This window comes from Atractosteus spatula, chromosome 25, assembly GCF_055471065.1.
Source record: "Atractosteus spatula isolate fAtrSpa1 chromosome 25, fAtrSpa1.hap1, whole genome shotgun sequence".
Lineage (NCBI taxonomy): Eukaryota > Metazoa > Chordata > Actinopteri > Semionotiformes > Lepisosteidae > Atractosteus > Atractosteus spatula.
The window spans coordinates 11,725,392-11,740,708 of record NC_142730.1 but is presented as its reverse complement, the minus strand read 5'-3'; positions in this window follow the sequence as shown (position 1 = coordinate 11,740,708).

Genomic DNA, 15,317 nt, shown 5'->3' with positions numbered 1-15,317 from the left:
GCCAGGCAGTTACACTGTGAATCCAAGGGCTGAGAAAACGCGTTTATTTCGGGCTGAAAAACACGTTTTGAAAAGTGGCCTATTTCTGCCTTATAAGTTACATGGGGGTGGCCAAAGTTGCCAAAATGTGTTTATTTCTGCTGAAAAACACGTTTTGACAACTTCTGCACACTGGGGTTAAGGGCTGACAAACTGGGCTCCTCTGAACCAGGGAGTTACACTGTGATTCCAAGGGCTGAGAAAACGCGTTTATTTCGGGCTGAAAAACACGTTTTGAAAAGTGGCCTGTTTCTGCCCTATAAGTTACATGGGGTTGACCAAAGTTGCCAAAACGTGTTTATTTCTGCTGAAAAACACGTTTTGACAACTTCTGCTCACTGGGGTTAAGGACTGACTCAGTGGGCTCTTCTGAGCCAGGCAGTTACACTGTGATTCCAAGGGCTGAGAAAACGCGTTTATTTCGGGCTGAAAAACACGTTTTGAAAAGTGGCCTGTTTCTGCCCTATAAGTTACATGGAATTGACCAAAGTTGCCAAAACGTGTTTATTTCAGCTGAAAAAAACGTTTTGACAACTTCTGCTCCTTGGGGTTAAGGACTGACTCATTGGGCTCTTCTGAGCCAGGCAGTTACACTGTGATTCCAAGGGCTGAGAAAACGCGTTTATTTCGGGCTGAAAAACACGTTTTGAAAAGTGGCCTGTTTCTGCCCTATAAGTTACATGGGGGTGACCAAAGTTGCCAAAACGTGTTTATTTGTGCTGAAAAACACGTTTTGAGAACTTCTGCACACTGGGGATAAGGGCTGACAAACTGGGCTCCTCTGAGCCAGGGAGTTACACTGTGATTCCAAGGGCTGAGAAAACGCATTTATTTCGGGCTCAAAAACACGTTTTGAAAAGTGGCCTGTTTCTGCCCTATAAGTTACATGGGGGTGACCAAAGTTGCCAAAACGTGTTTATTTGTGCTGAAAAACACGTTTTGACAACTTCTGCACACTGGGGTTAAGGGCTGACAAACTGGGCTCCTCTGAGCCAGGGAGTTACACTGTGATTCCAAGGGCTGGGAAAACGCGTTTATTTCGGGCTGAAAAACACGTTTTGAAAAGTGGCCTGTTTCTGCCCTATAAGTTACATGGGGGTGACCAAAGTTGCCAAAACGTGTTTATTTGTGCTGAAAAATACGTTTTGACAACTTCTGCTCACAGGGGTTAAGGGCTGACTCATTGGGCTCTTCTGAGCCAGGCAGTTACACTGTGAATCCAAGGGCTGAGAAAACGCGTTTATTTCGGGCTGAAAAACACGTTTTGAAAAGTGGCCTATTTCTGCCTTATAAGTTACATGGGGGTGGCCAAAGTTGCCAAAATGTGTTTATTTCTGCTGAAAAACACGTTTTGACAACTTCTGCACACTGGGGTTAAGGGCTGACAAACTGGGCTCCTCTGAACCAGGGAGTTACACTGTGATTCCAAGGGCTGAGAAAACGCGTTTATTTCGGGCTGAAAAACACGTTTTGAAAAGTGGCCTGTTTCTGCCCTATAAGTTACATGGGGTTGACCAAAGTTGCCAAAACGTGTTTATTTCTGCTGAAAAACACGTTTTGACAACTTCTGCTCACTGGGGTTAAGGACTGACTCAGTGGGCTCTTCTGAGCCAGGCAGTTACACTGTGATTCCAAGGGCTGAGAAAACGCGTTTATTTCGGGCTGAAAAACACGTTTTGAAAAGTGGCCTGTTTCTGCCCTATAAGTTACATGGAATTGACCAAAGTTGCCAAAACGTGTTTATTTCTGCTGAAAAACACGTTTTGACAACTTCTGCTCACTGGGGTTAAGGACTGACTCATTGGGCTCTTCTGAGCCAGGCAGTTACACTGCGATTCCAAGGGCTGAGAAAACGCGTTTATTTCGGGCTGAAAAACACGTTTTGAAAAGTGGCCTGTTTCTGCCCTATAAGTTACATGGGGGTGACCAAAGTTGCCAAAACGTGTTTATTTGTGCTGAAAAACACGTTTTGACAACTTCTGCACACTGGGGTTAAGGGCTGACAAACTGGGCTCCTCTGAGCCAGGGAGTTACACTGTGATTCCAAGGGCTGGGAAAACGCGTTTATTTCGGGCTGAAAAACACGTTTTGAAAAGTGGCCTGTTTCTGCCCTATAAGTTACATGGGGGTGACCAAAGTTGCCAAAACGTGTTTATTTGTGCTGAAAAATACGTTTTGACAACTTCTGCTCACAGGGGTTAAGGGCTGACTCATTGGGCTCTTCTGAGCCAGGCAGTTACACTGTGAATCCAAGGGCTGAGAAAACGCGTTTATTTCGGGCTGAAAAACACGTTTTGAAAAGTGGCCTATTTCTGCCTTATAAGTTACATGGGGGTGGCCAAAGTTGCCAAAATGTGTTTATTTCTGCTGAAAAACACGTTTTGACAACTTCTGCACACTGGGGTTAAGGGCTGACAAACTGGGCTCCTCTGAACCAGGGAGTTACACTGTGATTCCAAGGGCTGAGAAAACGCGTTTATTTCGGGCTGAAAAACACGTTTTGAAAAGTGGCCTGTTTCTGCCCTATAAGTTACATGGGGTTGACCAAAGTTGCCAAAACGTGTTTATTTCTGCTGAAAAACACGTTTTGACAACTTCTGCTCACTGGGGTTAAGGACTGACTCAGTGGGCTCTTCTGAGCCAGGCAGTTACACTGTGATTCCAAGGGCTGAGAAAACGCGTTTATTTCGGGCTGAAAAACACGTTTTGAAAAGTGGCCTGTTTCTGCCCTATAAGTTACATGGGGTTGACCAAAGTTGCCAAAACGTGTTTATTTCTGCTGAAAAACACGTTTTGACAACTTCTGCACACTGGGGTTAAGGGCTGACAAACTGGGCTCCTCTGAGCCAGGGAGTTACACTGTGATTCCAAGGGCTGAGAAAACGCGTTTATTTCGGGCTGAAAAACACGTTTTGAAAAGTGGCCAGTTTCTGCCCTATAAGTTACATGGGGTTGACCAAAGTTGCCAAAACGTGTTTATTTCAGCTGAAAAAAACGTTTTGACAACTTCTGCTCATTGGGGTTAAGGACTGACTCATTGGGCTCTTCTGAGCCAGGCAGTTACACTGTGATTCCAAGGGCTGAGAAAACGCGTTTATTTCGGGCTGAAAAACACGTTTTGAAAAGTGGCCTGTTTCTGCCCTATAAGTTACATGGGGTTGACCAAAGTTGCCAAAACGTGTTTATTTCTGCTGAAAAACACGTTTTTACAACTTCTGCACACTGGGGATAAGGGCTGACAAATTGGGCTCCTCTGAGCCAGGGAGTTACACTGTGATTCCAAGGGCTGAGAAAACGCGTTTATTTCGGGCTGAAAAACACGTTTTGAAAAGTGGCCTGTTTCTGCCCTATAAGTTACATGGGGTTGACCAAAGTTGCCAAAACGTGTTTATTTCTGCTGAAAAACACGTTTTGACAACTTCTGCACACTGGGGTTAAGGGCTGACAAACTGGGCTCCTCTGAGCCAGGGAGTTACACTGTGATTCCAAGGGCTAAGAAAACGCGTTTATTTCGGGCTGAAAAACACGTTTTGAAAAGTGGCCTGTTTCTGCCCTATAAGTTACATGGGGGTGACCAAAGTTGCCAAAACGTGTTTATTTGTGCTGAAAAACACGTTTTGACAACTTCTGCTCACTGGGGTTAAGGGCTGACTCATTGGGCTCTTCTGAGCCAGGCAGTTACACTGTGATTCCAAGGGCTGAGAAAACGCGTTTATTTCGGACTGAAAAACACGTTTTGAAAAGTGGCCTGTTTCTGCCCTATAAGTTACATGGGGGTGACCAAAGTTGCCAAAACGTGTTTATTTGTGTTGAAAAACACGTTTTGACAACTTCTGCACACTGGGGTTAAGGGCTGACAAACTGGGCTCCTCTGAGCCAGGGAGTTACACTGTTATTCCAAGGGCTGAGAAAACGCGTTTATTTCGGGCTGAAAAACACGTTTTGAAAAGTGGCCTGTTTCTGCCCTATAAGTTACATGGGGTTTACCAAAGTTGCCAAAACGTGTTTATTTCAGCTGGAAAAAACGTTTTGACAACTTCTGCTCATTGGGGTTAAGGATTGACTCATTGGGCTCTTCTGAGCCAGGCAGTTACACTGTGATTCCAAGGGCTGAGAAAACGCATTTATTTCGGGCTCAAAAACACGTTTTGAAAAGTGGCCTGTTTCTGCCCTATAAGTTACATGGGGGTGACCAAAGTTGCCAAAACGTGTTTATTTGTGCTGAAAAACACGTTTTGACAACTTCTGCACACTGGGGTTAAGGGCTGACAAACTGGGCTCCTCTGAGCCAGGGAGTTACACTGTGATTCCAAGGGCTGGGAAAACGCGTTTATTTCGGGCTGAAAAACACGTTTTGAAAAGTGGCCTGTTTCTGCCCTATAAGTTACATGGGGGTGACCGAAGTTGCCAAAACGTGTTTATTTGTGCTGAAAAATACGTTTTGACAACTTCTACTCACAGGGGTTAAGGGCTGACTCATTGGGCTCTTCTGAGCCAGGCAGTTACACTGTGAATCCAAGGGCTGAGAAAACGCGTTTATTTCGGGCTGAAAAACACGTTTTGAAAAGTGGCCTATTTCTGCCTTATAAGTTACATGGGGGTGGCCAAAGTTGCCAAAATGTGTTTATTTCTGCTGAAAAACACGTTTTGACAACTTCTGCACACTGGGGTTAAGGGCTGACAAACTGGGCTCCTCTGAACCAGGGAGTTACACTGTGATTCCAAGGGCTGAGAAAACGCGTTTATTTCGGGCTGAAAAACACGTTTTGAAAAGTGGCCTGTTTCTGCCCTATAAGTTACATGGGGTTGACCAAAGTTGCCAAAACGTGTTTATTTCTGCTGAAAAACACGTTTTGACAACTTCTGCTCACTGGGGTTAAGGACTGACTCAGTGGGCTCTTCTGAGCCAGGCAGTTACACTGTGATTCCAAGGGCTGAGAAAACGCGTTTATTTCGGGCTGAAAAACACGTTTTGAAAAGTGGCCTGTTTCTGCCCTATAAGTTACATGGAATTGACCAAAGTTGCCAAAACGTGTTTATTTCAGCTGAAAAAAACGTTTTGACAACTTCTGCTCCTTGGGGTTAAGGACTGACTCATTGGGCTCTTCTGAGCCAGGCAGTTACACTGTGATTCCAAGGGCTGAGAAAACGCGTTTATTTCGGGCTGAAAAACACGTTTTGAAAAGTGGCCTGTTTCTGCCCTATAAGTTACATGGGGGAGACCAAAGTTGCCAAAACGTGTTTATTTCAGCTGAAAATCACGTTTTGAGAACTTCTGCTCACTGGGGTTAAGGACTGACTCATTGGGCTCTTCTGAGCCAGGCAGTTACACTGCGATTCCAAGGGCTGAGAAAACGCGTTTATTTCGGGCTGAAAAACACGTTTTGAAAAGTGGCCTGTTTCTGCCCTATAAGTTACATGGGGGTGACCAAAGTTGCCAAAACGTGTTTATTTGTGCTGAAAAATACGTTTTGACAACTTCTGCTCACTGGGGTTAAGGGCTGACTCATTGGGCTCCTCTGAGCCAGGGAGTTACACTGTGATTCCAAGGGCTGAGAAAACGCGTTTATTTCGGGCTGAAAAACACGTTTTGAAAAGTGGCCTGTTTCTGCCCTATAAGTTACATGGGGGTGACCAAAGTTGCCAAAACGTGTTTATTTGTGCTGAAAAACACGTTTTGACAACTTCTGCACACTGGGGATAAGGGCTGACAAACTGGGCTCTTCTGAGCCAGGGAGTTACACTGTGATTCCAAGGGCTGAGAAAACGCGTTTATTTCGCGCTGAAAAACACGTTTTGAAAAGTGGCCTGTTTCTGCCCTATAAGTTACATGGGGTTTACCAAAGTTGCCAAAACGTGTTTATTTCAGCTGAAAAAAACGTTTTGACAACTTCTGCTCATTGGGGTTAAGGATTGACTCATTGGGCTCTTCTGAGCCAGGCAGTTACACTGTGATTCCAAGGGCTGAGAAAACGCATTTATTTCGGGCTCAAAAACACGTTTTGAAAAGTGGCCTGTTTCTGCCCTATAAGTTACATGGGGGTGACCAAAGTTGCCAAAACGTGTTTATTTGTGCTGAAAAACACGTTTTGACAACTTCTGCACACTGGGGTTAAGGGCTGACAAACTGGGCTCCTCTGAGCCAGGGAGTTACACTGTGATTCCAAGGGCTGGGAAAACGCGTTTATTTCGGGCTGAAAAACACGTTTTGAAAAGTGGCCTGTTTCTGCCCTATAAGTTACATGGGGGTGACCAAAGTTGCCAAAACGTGTTTATTTGTGCTGAAAAATACGTTTTGACAACTTCTGCTCACAGGGGTTAAGGGCTGACTCATTGGGCTCTTCTGAGCCAGGCAGTTACACTGTGAATCCAAGGGCTGAGAAAACGCGTTTATTTCGGGCTGAAAAACACGTTTTGAAAAGTGGCCTGTTTCTGCCCTATAAGTTACATGGGGTTGACCAAAGTTGCCAAAACGTGTTTATTTCTGCTGAAAAACACGTTTTGACAACTTCTGCACACTGGGGTTAAGGGCTGACAAACTGGGCTCCTCTGAGCCAGGGAGTTACACTGTGATTCCAAGGGCTGAGAAAACGCGTTTATTTCGGGCTGAAAAACACGTTTTGAAAAGTGGCCAGTTTCTGCCCTATAAGTTACATGGGGTTGACCAAAGTTGCCAAAACGTGTTTATTTCAGCTGAAAAAAACGTTATGACAACTTCTGCTCATTGGGGTTAAGGACTGACTCATTGGGCTCTTCTGAGCCAGGCAGTTACACTGTGATTCCAAGGGCTGAGAAAACGCGTTTATTTCGGGCTGAAAAACACGTTTTGAAAAGTGGCCTGTTTCTGCCCTATAAGTTACATGGGGTTGACCAAAGTTGCCAAAACGTGTTTATTTCTGCTGAAAAACACGTTTTGACAACTTCTGCACACTGGGGATAAGGGCTGACAAATTGGGCTCCTCTGAGCCAGGGAGTTACACTGTGATTCCAAGGGCTGAGAAAACGCGTTTATTTCGGGCTGAAAAACACGTTTTGAAAAGTGGCCTGTTTCTGCCCTATAAGTTACATGGGGTTGACCAAAGTTGCCAAAACGTGTTTATTTCTGCTGAAAAACACGTTTTGACAACTTCTGCACACTGGGGTTAAGGGCTGACAAACTGGGCTCCTCTGAGCCAGGGAGTTACACTGTGATTCCAAGGGCTAAGAAAACGCGTTTATTTCGGGCTGAAAAACACGTTTTGAAAAGTGGCCTGTTTCTGCCCTATAAGTTACATGGGGGTGACCAAAGTTGCCAAAACGTGTTTATTTGTGCTGAAAAATACGTTTTGACAACTTCTGCTCACTGGGGTTAAGGGCTGACTCATTGGGCTCTTCTGAGCCAGGCAGTTACACTGTGATTCCAAGGGCTGAGAAAACGCGTTTATTTCGGACTGAAAAACACGTTTTGAAAAGTGGCCTGTTTCTGCCCTATAAGTTACATGGGGGTGACCAAAGTTGCCAAAACGTGTTTATTTGTGTTGAAAAACACGTTTTGACAACTTCTGCACACTGGGGTTAAGGGCTGACAAACTGGGCTCCTCTGAGCCAGGGAGTTACACTGTTATTCCAAGGGCTGAGAAAACGCGTTTATTTCGGGCTGAAAAACACGTTTTGAAAAGTGGCCTGTTTCTGCCCTATAAGTTACATGGGGGTGACCAAAGTTGCCAAAACGTGTTTATTTCAGCTAAAAAAAACGTTTTGACAACTTCTGCTCATTGGGGTTAAGGACTGACTCATTGGGCTCTTCTGAGCCAGGCAGTTACACTGTGATTCCAAGGGCTGAGAAAACGCGTTTATTTCGGGCTGAAAAACACGTTTTGAAAAGTGGCCTGTTTCTGCCCTATAAGTTACATGGGGGTGACCAAAGTTGCCAAAACGTGTTTATTTGTGCTGAAAAACACGTTTTGACAACTTCTGCACACTGGGGATAAGGGCTGACAAACTGGGCTCCTCTGAGCCAGGGAGTTACACTGTGATTCCAAGGGCTGAGAAAACGCGTTTATTTCGCGCTGAAAAACACGTTTTGAAAAGTGGCCTGTTTCTGCCCTATAAGTTACATGGGGTTTACCAAAGTTGCCAAAACGTGTTTATTTCAGCTGGAAAAAACGTTTTGACAACTTCTGCTCATTGGGGTTAAGGATTGACTCATTGGGCTCTTCTGAGCCAGGCAGTTACACTGTGATTCCAAGGGCTGAGAAAACGCATTTATTTCGGGCTCAAAAACACGTTTTGAAAAGTGGCCTGTTTCTGCCCTATAAGTTACATGGGGGTGACCAAAGTTGCCAAAACGTGTTTATTTGTGCTGAAAAACACGTTTTGACAACTTCTGCACACTGGGTTAAGGGCTGACAAACTGGGCTCCTCTGAGCCAGGGAGTTACACTGTGATTCCAAGGGCTGGGAAAACGCGTTTATTTCGGGCTGAAAAACACGTTTTGAAAAGTGGCCTGTTTCTGCCCTATAAGTTACATGGGGGTGACCAAAGTTGCCAAAACGTGTTTATTTGTGCTGAAAAATACGTTTTGACAACTTCTCCTCACAGGGGTTAAGGGCTGACTCATTGGGCTCTTCTGAGCCAGGCAGTTACACTGTGAATCCAAGGGCTGAGAAAACGCGTTTATTTCGGGCTGAAAAACACGTTTTGAAAAGTGGCCTATTTCTGCCTTATAAGTTACATGGGGGTGGCCAAAGTTGCCAAAATGTGTTTATTTCTGCTGAAAAACACGTTTTGACAACTTCTGCACACTGGGGTTAAGGGCTGACAAACTGGGCTCCTCTGAACCAGGGAGTTACACTGTGATTCCAAGGGCTGAGAAAACGCGTTTATTTCGGGCTGAAAAACACGTTTTGAAAAGTGGCCTGTTTCTGCCCTATAAGTTACATGGGGTTGACCAAAGTTGCCAAAACGTGTTTATTTCTGCTGAAAAACACGTTTTGACAACTTCTGCTCACTGGGGTTAAGGACTGACTCAGTGGGCTCTTCTGAGCCAGGCAGTTACACTGTGATTCCAAGGGCTGAGAAAACGCGTTTATTTCGGGCTGAAAAACACGTTTTGAAAAGTGGCCTGTTTCTGCCCTATAAGTTACATGGAATTGACCAAAGTTGCCAAAACGTGTTTATTTCAGCTGAAAAAAACGTTTTGACAACTTCTGCTCCTTGGGGTTAAGGACTGACTCATTGGGCTCTTCTGAGCCAGGCAGTTACACTGTGATTCCAAGGGCTGAGAAAACGCGTTTATTTCGGGCTGAAAAACACGTTTTGAAAAGTGGCCTGTTTCTGCCCTATAAGTTACATGGGGGTGACCAAAGTTGCCAAAACGTGTTTATTTGTGCTGAAAAACACGTTTTGACAACTTCTGCACACTGGGGTTAAGGGCTGACAAACTGGGCTCCTCTGAGCCAGGGAGTTACACTGTGATTCCAAGGGCTGGGAAAACGCGTTTATTTCGGGCTGAAAAACACGTTTTGAAAAGTGGCCTGTTTCTGCCCTATAAGTTACATGGGGGTGACCAAAGTTGCCAAAACGTGTTTATTTGTGCTGAAAAATACGTTTTGACAACTTCTGCTCACAGGGGTTAAGGGCTGACTCATTGGGCTCTTCTGAGCCAGGCAGTTACACTGTGAATCCAAGGGCTGAGAAAACGCGTTTATTTCGGGCTGAAAAACACGTTTTGAAAAGTGGCCTATTTCTGCCTTATAAGTTACATGGGGGTGGCCAAAGTTGCCAAAATGTGTTTATTTCTGCTGAAAAACACGTTTTGACAACTTCTGCACACTGGGGTTAAGGGCTGACAAACTGGGCTCCTCTGAACCAGGGAGTTACACTGTGATTCCAAGGGCTGAGAAAACGCGTTTATTTCGGGCTGAAAAACACGTTTTGAAAAGTGGCCTGTTTCTGCCCTATAAGTTACATGGGGTTGACCAAAGTTGCCAAAACGTGTTTATTTCTGCTGAAAAACACGTTTTGACAACTTCTGCTCACTGGGGTTAAGGACTGACTCAGTGGGCTCTTCTGAGCCAGGCAGTTACACTGTGATTCCAAGGGCTGAGAAAACGCGTTTATTTCGGGCTGAAAAACACGTTTTGAAAAGTGGCCTGTTTCTGCCCTATAAGTTACATGGAATTGACCAAAGTTGCCAAAACGTGTTTATTTCTGCTGAAAAACACGTTTTGACAACTTCTGCACACTGGGGTTAAGGGCTGACAACCTTGCTCCTCTGAGCCAGGGAGTTACACTGTGATTCCAAGGGCTGAGAAAACGCGTTTATTTCGGGCTGAAAAACACGTTTTGAAAAGTGGCCTGTTTCTGCCCTATAAGTTACATGGGGGTGACCAAAGTTGCCAAAACGTGTTTATTTCAGCTGAAAATCACGTTTTGACAACTTCTGCTCACTGGGGTTAAGGACTGACTCATTGGGCTCTTCTGAGCCAGGCAGTTACACTGCGATTCCAAGGGCTGAGAAAACGCGTTTATTTCGGGCTGAAAAACACGTTTTGAAAAGTGGCCTGTTTCTGCCCTATAAGTTACATGGGGGTGACCAAAGTTGCCAAAACGTGTTTATTTGTGCTGAAAAATACGTTTTGACAACTTCTGCTCACTGGGGTTAAGGGCTGACTCATTGGGCTCCTCTGAGCCAGGGAGTTACACTGTGATTCCAAGGGCTGAGAAAACGCGTTTATTTCGGGCTGAAAAACACGTTTTGAAAAGTGGCCTGTTTCTGCCCTATAAGTTACATGGGGGTGACCAAAGTTGCCAAAACGTGTTTATTTGTGCTGAAAAACACGTTTTGACAACTTCTGCACACTGGGGATAAGGGCTGACAAACTGGGCTCCTCTGAGCCAGGGAGTTACACTGTGATTCCAAGGGCTGAGAAAACGCGTTTATTTCGCGCTGAAAAACACGTTTTGAAAAGTGGCCTGTTTCTGCCCTATAAGTTACATGGGGTTTACCAAAGTTGCCAAAACGTGTTTATTTCAGCTGAAAAAAACGTTTTGACAACTTCTGCTCATTGGGGTTAAGGATTGACTCATTGGGCTCTTCTGAGCCAGGCAGTTACACTGTGATTCCAAGGGCTGAGAAAACGCATTTATTTCGGGCTCAAAAACACGTTTTGAAAAGTGGCCTGTTTCTGCCCTATAAGTTACATGGGGGTGACCAAAGTTGCCAAAACGTGTTTATTTGTGCTGAAAAACACGTTTTGACAACTTCTGCACACTGGGGTTAAGGGCTGACAAACTGGGCTCCTCTGAGCCTGGGAGTTACACTGTGATTCCAAGGGCTGGGAAAACGCGTTTATTTCGGGCTGAAAAACACGTTTTGAAAAGTGGCCTGTTTCTGCCCTATAAGTTACATGGGGGTGACCAAAGTTGCCAAAACGTGTTTATTTGTGCTGAAAAATACGTTTTGACAACTTCTGCTCACAGGGGTTAAGGGCTGACTCATTGGGCTCTTCTGAGCCAGGCAGTTACACTGTGAATCCAAGGGCTGAGAAAACGCGTTTATTTCGGGCTGAAAAACACGTTTTGAAAAGTGGCCTATTTCTGCCTTATAAGTTACATGGGGGTGGCCAAAGTTGCCAAAATGTGTTTATTTCTGCTGAAAAACACGTTTTGACAACTTCTGCACACTGGGGTTAAGGGCTGACAAACTGGGCTCCTCTGAACCAGGGAGTTACACTGTGATTCCAAGGGCTGAGAAAACGCGTTTATTTCGGGCTGAAAAACACGTTTTGAAAAGTGGCCTGTTTCTGCCCTATAAGTTACATGGGGTTGACCAAAGTTGCCAAAACGTGTTTATTTCTGCTGAAAAACACGTTTTGACAACTTCTGCTCACTGGGGTTAAGGACTGACTCAGTGGGCTCTTCTGAGCCAGGCAGTTACACTGTGATTCCAAGGGCTGAGAAAACGCGTTTATTTCGGGCTGAAAAACACGTTTTGAAAAGTGGCCTGTTTCTGCCCTATAAGTTACATGGGGTTGACCAAAGTTGCCAGAACGTGTTTATTTCTGCTGAAAAACACGTTTTGACAACTTCTGCACACTGGGGTTAAGGGCTGACAAACTGGGCTCCTCTGAGCCAGGGAGTTACACTGTGATTCCAAGGGCTGAGAAAACGCGTTTATTTCGGGCTGAAAAACACGTTTTGAAAAGTGGCCAGTTTCTGCCCTATAAGTTACATGGGGTTGACCAAAGTTGCCAAAACGTGTTTATTTCAGCTGAAAAAAACGTTTTGACAACTTCTGCTCATTGGGGTTAAGGACTGACTCATTGGGCTCTTCTGAGCCAGGCAGTTACACTGTGATTCCAAGGGCTGAGAAAACGCGTTTATTTCGGGCTGAAAAACACGTTTTGAAAAGTGGCCTGTTTCTGCCCTATAAGTTACATGGGGTTGACCAAAGTTGCCAAAACGTGTTTATTTCTGCTGAAAAACACGTTTTGACAACTTCTGCACACTGGGGATAAGGGCTGACAAATTGGGCTCCTCTGAGCCAGGGAGTTACACTGTGATTCCAAGGGCTGAGAAAACGCGTTTATTTCGGGCTGAAAAACACGTTTTGAAAAGTGGCCTGTTTCTGCCCTATAAGTTACATGGGGTTGACCAAAGTTGCCAAAACGTGTTTATTTCAGCTGAAAAAAACGTTATGACAACTTCTGCTCATTGGGGTTAAGGACTGACTCATTGGGCTCTTCTGAGCCAGGCAGTTACACTGTGATTCCAAGGGCTGAGAAAACGCGTTTATTTCGGGCTGAAAAACACGTTTTGAAAAGTGGCCTGTTTCTGCCCTATAAGTTACATGGGGTTGACCAAAGTTGCCAAAACGTGTTTATTTCTGCTGAAAAACACGTTTTGACAACTTCTGCACACTGGGGATAAGGGCTGACAAATTGGGCTCCTCTGAGCCAGGGAGTTACACTGTGATTCCAAGGGCTGAGAAAACGCGTTTATTTCGGGCTGAAAAACACGTTTTGAAAAGTGGCCTGTTTCTGCCCTATAAGTTACATGGGGTTGACCAAAGTTGCCAAAACGTGTTTATTTCTGCTGAAAAACACGTTTTGACAACTTCTGCACACTGGGGTTAAGGGCTGACAAACTGGGCTCCTCTGAGCCAGGGAGTTACACTGTGATTCCAAGGGCTAAGAAAACGCGTTTATTTCGGGCTGAAAAACACGTTTTGAAAAGTGGCCTGTTTCTGCCCTATAAGTTACATGGGGGTGACCAAAGTTGCCAAAACGTGTTTATTTGTGCTGAAAAATACGTTTTGACAACTTCTGCTCACTGGGGTTAAGGGCTGACTCATTGGGCTCTTCTGAGCCAGGCAGTTACACTGTGATTCCAAGGGCTGAGAAAACGCGTTTATTTCGGACTGAAAAACACGTTTTGAAAAGTGGCCTGTTTCTGCCCTATAAGTTACATGGGGGTGACCAAAGTTGCCAAAACGTGTTTATTTGTGTTGAAAAACACGTTTTGACAACTTCTGCACACTGGGGTTAAGGGCTGACAAACTGGGCTCCTCTGAGCCAGGGAGTTACACTGTTATTCCAAGGGCTGAGAAAACGCGTTTATTTCGGGCTGAAAAACACGTTTTGAAAAGTGGCCTGTTTCTGCCCTATAAGTTACATGGGGGTGACCAAAGTTGCCAAAACGTGTTTATTTCAGCTAAAAAAAACGTTTTGACAACTTCTGCTCATTGGGGTTAAGGACTGACTCATTGGGCTCTTCTGAGCCAGGCAGTTACACTGTGATTCCAAGGGCTGAGAAAACGCGTTTATTTCGGGCTGAAAAACACGTTTTGAAAAGTGGCCTGTTTCTGCCCTATAAGTTACATGGGGGTGACCAAAGTTGCCAAAACGTGTTTATTTGTGCTGAAAAACACGTTTTGACAACTTCTGCACACTGGGGATAAGGGCTGACAAACTGGGCTCCTCTGAGCCAGGGAGTTACACTGTGATTCCAAGGGCTGAGAAAACGCGTTTATTTCGCGCTGAAAAACACGTTTTGAAAAGTGGCCTGTTTCTGCCCTATAAGTTACATGGGGTTTACCAAAGTTGCCAAAACGTGTTTATTTCAGCTGGAAAAAACGTTTTGACAACTTCTGCTCATTGGGGTTAAGGATTGACTCATTGGGCTCTTCTGAGCCAGGCAGTTACACTGTGATTCCAAGGGCTTAGAAAACGCATTTATTTCGGGCTCAAAAACACGTTTTGAAAAGTGGCCTGTTTCTGCCCTATAAGTTACATGGGGGTGACCAAAGTTGCCAAAACGTGTTTATTTGTGCTGAAAAACACGTTTTGACAACTTCTGCACACTGGGGTTAAGGGCTGACAAACTGGGCTCCTCTGAGCCAGGGAGTTACACTGTGATTCCAAGGGCTGGGAAAACGCGTTTATTTCGGGCTGAAAAACACGTTTTGAAAAGTGGCCTGTTTCTGCCCTATAAGTTACATGGGGGTGACCAAAGTTGCCAAAACGTGTTTATTTGTGCTGAAAAATACGTTTTGACAACTTCTCCTCACAGGGGTTAAGGGCTGACTCATTGGGCTCTTCTGAGCCAGGCAGTTACACTGTGAATCCAAGGGCTGAGAAAACGCGTTTATTTCGGGCTGAAAAACACGTTTTGAAAAGTGGCCTATTTCTGCCTTATAAGTTACATGGGGGTGGCCAAAGTTGCCAAAATGTGTTTATTTCTGCTGAAAAACACGTTTTGACAACTTCTGCACACTGGGGTTAAGGGCTGACAAACTGGGCTCCTCTGAACCAGGGAGTTACACTGTGATTCCAAGGGCTGAGAAAACGCGTTTATTTCGGGCTGAAAAACACGTTTTGAAAAGTGGCCTGTTTCTGCCCTATAAGTTACATGGGGTTGACCAAAGTTGCCAAAACGTGTTTATTTCTGCTGAAAAACACGTTTTGACAACTTCTGCTCACTGGGGTTAAGGACTGACTCAGTGGGCTCTTCTGAGCCAGGCAGTTACACTGTGATTCCAAGGGCTGAGAAAACGCGTTTATTTCGGGCTGAAAAACACGTTTTGAAAAGTGGCCTGTTTCTGCCCTATAAGTTACATGGAATTGACCAAAGTTGCCAAAACGTGTTTATTTCAGCTGAAAAAAACGTTTTGACAACTTCTGCTCCTTGGGGTTAAGGACTGACTCATTGGGCTCTTCTGAGCCAGGCAGTTACACTGTGATTCCAAGGGCTGAGAAAACGCGTTTATTTCGGGCTGAAAAACACGTTTTGAAAAG